This window comes from Meles meles, chromosome 9, assembly GCF_922984935.1.
Source record: "Meles meles chromosome 9, mMelMel3.1 paternal haplotype, whole genome shotgun sequence".
In the NCBI taxonomy this organism is placed as follows: Eukaryota; Metazoa; Chordata; class Mammalia; order Carnivora; family Mustelidae; genus Meles; species Meles meles.
This window is the reverse complement of record NC_060074.1, coordinates 18033534-18041144: the sequence shown is the minus strand read 5'-3', so window position 1 is coordinate 18041144 and position 7611 is coordinate 18033534.

Here is a 7611-nt window from a genome sequence, read left to right as displayed (position 1 = left end):
GAACACTCCCATCTTCCTGTAGTTCCTACTTATACATCAGTGTTCTTGGGTGTGTCTCAAGACAAGCATGTCCTGGCTTATATCTGATATAATGATATAATTATATATATAATAATTATATATATTACATATATAATATAATAATTATATATACTATATATATTATATAATATTGAACAAGGGCTTGGGAGAAAGGAGGTATACAAGGAATGAGAAGAAAGAAGGAAATGAAAGGAGAAAGATGCTGAGATCCTGTTTTTTTAAAGGACTATCTTGCAGTTGAGTGCGTCTCAAAGCCAATTCCAATAAATAAAGCTACATGTCAGCCTGGACCAACTGAACACCCACCAGTTTAAGCCACCCTCCCACGTACTTGGGGAAGAGCATGAGGACTCATTTCAGTTTCAAATAAGGAGCAGGAGTTTTCACAAAGCAGGATGTTGTCTTTTGCACTATAATCAAATGACTGCATTTATTTGTAGAACTTTAATGTTTGCAGACATGTCTGGAGGCAAGATAATGTATCAGCAAATGAGATCAGGAGTTAGAGAAAGAGTAAATCCCTCAGAAAAATTTACCAGAGGTTTGACCCTTAAATCATACATTTAAGGGAAGGTTAAAGACAGAATCAAATATTCTTTAAGTAGGTAATACGTTAGATTTAGTAATAGTCTCATTAGGTAGCTCAGAATATTTATGGTTATACAGTTTTGTTCCAAATATTTTCTGTGTTCTCCTGATATTTAATAACTTTGTTAATTGCCACCTGCTTCTTTGCTCTATATTCCTGTTTCTGCATGCTACCCTTCCCCTGTCAAAAAATAATACTTAACTGGGCTGCATCTTGGTCCTCCTTGATCCCCAGAGCCTATGACATAGTACCCAGAATGGAGTCAGCATTTGATGAATGTGTGTTGTGTAGAGGGTCAAGTCACAGGCAGGACAGGGAAGGATTCAGCCAGCTGGACTAAAATGCAGAAAGCAGTACACCAGGAGTTCGAGTGCTGTGACATCTCTGGTTAGATATGTGTGCAGTATCCCCTGGCATCAGGGACCATTGGACTGGCTAGGTCCATGGGGCAGACATGAGAAACTGCCGCAGTCATAGATGAAGGCAACAGGCCAGAAGGTCCAAGGGAAGGAAATTACTCCAGAGGATGTGGACACCAAGGGAACACAAATAAGGGTGTGTGTGACCAGTACCCGGAAAGAGTAGCCATACTGCTCACAAACATGGTTCTGCTCGTCTGGTTCTGGAAGACGCCAGAAGTCCTCTCTTTGCTAGAGTCTGTTGCAGGGGCAGAACTGGACCCACTTTGTAAGCAGTGAGAAAACTGGGCCTGGTTAGGAGCACGTAAAAGGTAGGGGTAGGGGGAGCCTGCATAGCTCAGTAGGTTAAGCATCTGCTTCCAGCTCAGGTCATGATCCCAGGGTCCTGCTCAGCAGGGAGCCTGCTTCTCCCTCTCCCCCTTGCTCATGCGCTCTCTCTCTCTTTCTCTATCTCAAATAGATAATGTTTTTTTAAAAAAAAAAAAAAAAAAAGAAAGTGGTAGAAATATTAGATTTGGAAGGCACCTGCCTCTAAAGGGCTGAGACTGGGGGGAAAGGCAGATAAAGGAATCATGTAAAAGGGGCCTTGGAAAGAAAAAGCTGGAAAAAAAAAAAAGAGGGCAATGGAACAGAGCAGATTTACAAGAGCAAGTAGAGTGGAATAATCATGTGGCCAAAAAGCCAAGGTCGAAGAAGGCACGCAGCAAACTGGTGGCTGGCACTGAGGCCAAGGGGTGGTCCGTGGAGTGAAGCCACAACGAGAACACAGGCGAGGGGTGGCACAGCTCCCATTCGACAGAGCTGGCTGGGGGCAGATCCTGAGACAGATTCCGCTCGGGAAGTTTTCTCCTTCTCTTTTTAGAATGGCTGTGAATACTGATTTTACAAGTAGAAATGAATATCACCAAGGACAGAAGACAATGTGCTTCTCAGGGAAAGTGAAAAAAGAGAGAGATCTATTGTGGGTGCTTTGCACATGGTTCAAGGGTCAGCAAACATTTTCTATAAAGGGCCAGATAGTAAATATTTTAGGCCTTGTGTGCCATATGGTCTCTGACGCATATTCTTTTTTTTTTTTTACAACCCTCTTAAAAATGTAAAAAGCATGCAGCCTGCAGGCTCTCGTTTGTCAACCTACCATTTTTAACTACATGTGTGTATAAATATCTATCTTAAGCTTAACATTTTTCATCAACTGCATTATCTTGTCTGCTTGTGAGCAGAAAAGCATGTGTAATAATAGACATGGTTCTAACTCCCAAAAAACCACCTCTTCACTGAATTTAGCTATCCATCTCATTAGCAATGCAATTGTTTAATTCTTAATACACACGCATCCCTTGAAGGGATTCCTAAGGAGAGAAGCAATCCTCCATTTAGAGATAATTCCTAGACTCAGACAATGGAGGGGATGCCAGAAATCACTGCCCCCGACCCCACAAAAAAAAATACAGATACTGAAAGATCCCAGACTGCTCTCTTGTCTTGCCAAGATGTATTTTCTGGTGAGCAGGAAAATGCTGAATAAATGCTACAGCCATGACAGGTCAGGGGACAGGGAAACACACACAGTGACAGCCCTTCCTGGAGCCTGTTACCATCCGTGACCTGCCTGTACTCCTCAAAACTCAGTCCTGAGGAAGCTCTGACGTAGCAAGTACGGTCTCCAGACGCAGGGCCACGCCTGACGTCTCAGGCAACCTTCAAGTGCCTGAAAAGTAAGCCCACAAGTCTATGTTAAATATGCCTCTGCTCATTCTGAAGGACTGACCACAGTAGGACAACTTCCAAAGTCCAGATGTGACAGTCCAACAGTCCTGGGGCAGGGAGGAAAGAATGTATTGGCCACAGGCATTTCTGGTGGAACAGTTGAACAAAAATGTGTCAGATTGTCGAAGCATGAACATATCTAAAGAAAAGTAACCACTGTTAGAAACCTAAAATGAAGTTCTTCACAGATTTGACATTACAATGAAGGATGATTAGGACTTCCTGACAGAATAGGATACATTTGAAAAACAGTTTAATTTTTTTCCCAACCACACAAACACTGGGCTAGTTTATCCCACAGTTTGGAGCATTTACAAGCTGTAGCACAAAGGAATAAACAACCAAGTCCTGATGATTCGTGGTGATGACATATGCCATGCAAAACTTGGAAGAATTATGTTTATTAAGAATAATCTGAGTCAGGGCGCCTGGGTGGCTCAGTGGGTTAAGCCGCTGCCTTCGGCTCAGGTCATGATCTCAGGGTCCTGGGATCGAGTCCCGCATCGGGCTCTCTGCTCAGCAGCGAGCCTGCTTCCCTCTCTCTCTCTCTGCCTGCCTTTCTGTCTACTTGTGATCTCTCTCTGTCAAATAAATAAATAAAATCTTTAAAAAAAAAAAAAAAAGAATAATCTGAGTCAACAGGTAATCATTAAGCCCTCACTGTGTCACAGAGCAAAACAGGGGAAGGAAATTGCCACATACTAATTGAGTAGGTAGGCGGAAACCTCAACTACTTTTAGAGACAGCAAGTGAATTTTATCTGAAAAGGTTAGAACTCCAGCAGCAGAATTAATATACCAATGATAATCCCTAACATTTGCATAATAACAATAGCTAAGCCCTTTAATAATGTCTGCTTTAATAATTACTATGCATTTACACATCACAAAGTGCTTTTATCTGTTTTATTTTATTTGATCTTCAATTCTGTGACATAGCAAGGGCAATTATTACTATTTTTTTTAGACACTCCATCTTAGATGTGAGGACACTAAGGCTCACCAGTGTTGCAGAGAGTCTCCCTCCTGGATGCACATCCAAATTACCTAGAGAGCTTTAACGACTTATCGATGCCTGACCATTTAGAACCTTCAAGAGTGGAATCCAACATCAGTATTTTTAAAATCCTCCTAGATTAATTCAATGTGCAGCCAGGGTTAAAATGCACTGGGTCAAGGGATTTCCCAAGATTACCTCAGAACTGGAATTAGAACCCTGATTTCAAGTCTTGTATTGTTCCCAAGGTCTTTTTCCCTACATCTTCTCTTTTCATAAGTTAACGTTGAACAAGAAGAGATACAAAAACAAAACAACGAAAAAAGGTTAGTATAATTGCCACAGAACCCAAGAAAATATAGAATTAGAAAACATTTGAGCCAGAAGTTATGTTTGAGATCTTTTAGGAATTCAAAGTTATTATCGTACAATTGTAGAAGCTAAGGAGCAGAGTTTCAGCTTGTTGCCAAGGCCACACCAATCTGTGGCAAAGCTGGGACTGAATTTAGGTTTCCTTTCTCCAGGCTTTCCAGTACTTTCCATCATGCTTTGTACATGGTTTGTTTTAAAAAATGAAAAACAAAAAACAAAACAAAACAAAAACTGGCAAAAATCCTGGTCATCCGGCAATGGGAGTGCCCAATAGGAAGGAAAAGTACCTCGGAGGGTGGTCCCAACATCTCTGGAGGTAATCCGTCCAAATAAAATAGCTATTGTTCTCCTACTTGTCTTATCTTTCATGTCTCAAATATTTCCAAGGGGTAATTTTTTCATCTAGTGAATTTCTTGTACTACCTTCAGTATATCTTCAGAATTCAGCAACTGCAGCTTCTTAAATCCTATTTTAGATAATCCCAAATTTGGTGAGAAACAGAAAGGAACACAGGAAAGAATAATAACAAAATAACAAGGAGGAGGAGGAGGAAGGAGAAGAAATATCTATACAACACCTACTATGTGCCAGATACTGAGTTAAGCACTTTAACTGGATGATCTCATTTAATTTCATACAATTCTGTGAAGGGTCTACTGTCATGACCCCCATTTTGACTGATGAGGGAACTGAGACTCACTCGCCTGCCGTCACGTGGGAAGCAGAGCTGGGTCAGGAGCCATGTTTGCCCGACTCCAAAGCAGAAATTGCCAACCACACCAGAATGATTCACTAGCACTATCAACCAATCAAGTGTAATAATAAAATTCAACAAAAATATAACTAAAATTCAATCTTCTACCTATTCCACATTTAACTAACAATTGATTTGTTTAAAACGAAACTGAAAAACATGCTACTGCATAATCTATTCCACAACTGCCACAAAACAGAAAACCTGCAACAGTCTCTTGAAAGAATCTATACTATTTTTTAAGTCATGGCACTTGGCTACAAATACAACTTTAGATTTTATTTTGTCTGTTTAAAACCACTGACATAGGGCCACCTGGGTAGCTCAATCCATTAAGCGTCTGCCTTCGGCCCAGGTCATGATCCAAGGATCCTGGGATCAAGTCCTGTATCGGGCTCCCTGCTCAAAAGGAAATCTGCTTCTCCCTCTGCCCCTCCTCCCACTTGTTCTCACAATCTCCCTCTCTCTTTCTCCTTCAAATAAATAAATAAATAAATATTTTTAAAAAATAACATTGACATATTGATCCACACACAGAACTCTTCTTTTTTTTTTTAAAGATTTTATTTATTTATTTGACAGAGAGAGATCACAAGTAGATAGAGAGACAGACAGAGAGAGAGAGGCTCCCTGCTGAGCAGAGAGCCTGATGTGGGGCTCGATCCCAGGACCCCGAGATCATGACCTGAGCCGAAGGCAGTGGCTTAACCCACTGAGCCACCCAGGTGCCCACACACACAGAACTCCTCTGAATTATATCTGTAACTCTGCATTAGAGATTTCTGAATATAGACATTCTATACAATTATTTGCATAATTCCAAAACAATACCCAATTATGGTCTAGACATTGGTTTCTTACATTGAAGTAGCACTTCACAAGAGAGGGCCAAGATCTTCACTTACCAGAGAATTTAATTTTTTCTAAGTTTTAAATTAACCACATAGCCACCCATTAGACTTAATCTGATCAATATTATAATTAGCAACAGTTATTAATCTACCCTATTAAACAATATTAGATTTTGCCAACATATTAAAATTTTGAGGTTTCTAAAGACATAACTATGAAAGCTTAAACCTTGACCAGGAGTCATTACATATTTGTGTTCTGTTATTTATTCTAAGGCAAAAAGAACACCTAACATTTATAGAGCTCCTTAGGTCACAAAACATGTTTTGCTCACCTCTTGTCATTTACTATACTGCAGCATATAAGTTAAAACCTAGCTGGCTGGATTATCTCTGTTAGCTTGTCATGGGACTTGACTATTCATGTCATGGATGCAGACGTGATTAGAGACAAAGAACAAATGATAGACACAATCACTTCTCCAGAAGGAAAAGAGAAACTCAAGGATTCTCCAGAAACAAGTTTTAAGGCTTTTTATTTGCTATTTTGATAAATTATCTGAGGGATAGATTGCATGCTGAAATGCCCTATCATGCAGAAAACACGGAGTTCTTCCATGTAAGAAAATGTTTGGGTGAACAGAGATAAACTATAAACAAATTTCCTGCGGCTGTGTGACATGGCCAAAAAAACTAATAAAAGAATTTTATTATCAACAAGTAAGTTTTGGAATAAGTAACCTAAACTATTTATATATCTAAATAGCTATACATCCTACCATCAAATATCCCCCCACACATGGAATATTATCCAAATTATAGCTGGCAATAACACCCAGATCCATGCACGCGCTCTCACACACACACTCCTTCAACTTCAGTGTGGGAAACAGATTGAAATTGACTGTCCCCTGAATAAAACAATTTCATCTAAAAAAATGACAACAAAACAAAATTGATAAACAAGTAGAAAATGTTATCAAAATTACACCAAACTATTGTGTACAAACCCTAAAAAGGAATTAAATGTGATCCACGAAAAAGCATTTTAAATTACCAAGCTGTTACCAGAGAAAACACCTAAAAAAATAAGGACCATACCATCTGGCAAGATAAAGAATGAGCGAGGATGCATTCAAAGACTTTAACATCAGAAGAAATGTGGATAAGGTGAACATAACCATCCAAGTCCTAAAATATCTTTATGAAGGGGTAGCATCTGAAATTTGATAAATAAATTCTGTGCAAATAACAAGTAGCACATATATAGTGTTAATTTAATTTTGAGTGGACCCTCTGAGGAAACGCTCCCTGCTCAGAGATCTTCCCACTTCTCAAAGTTTTCTAAGAAATCAGTTCCCAAGATTATGTCCACACTTCATCATCCTGCTCCCAAAGTTCCTCTCCAAATCCAGCCATAGCTTATTCATTTAGAGTCAGGTACCTGCCCTAAGATGGACCACTCAAAGTGTTTCACCTTCCAGGCACATTTGATTCGTTCACTATGGCTCATCAAGTCCTTACTTGAGATTTTTTTTATTAAGACTTTTTTAGAGCAGCTTAAGGTTTGCAGCAAAATTGACGGGAAGGTACAGAAATTTCCCATACTCCCTCTCCCTACACATGCATTCCCTCTCCAATATCACATCCCCCTACCAGAGGCACATTTGTTACAAGTGATGAACCTACATTGACACCAAGTCACCAAAGGTCCATAGATTACATAACTATCACTCTTGGTTGTTGTACATTCTATGGATATGGACAAGTGTATGACATATCTCCATCATTATGATATCATATAGAGTATTTTCACT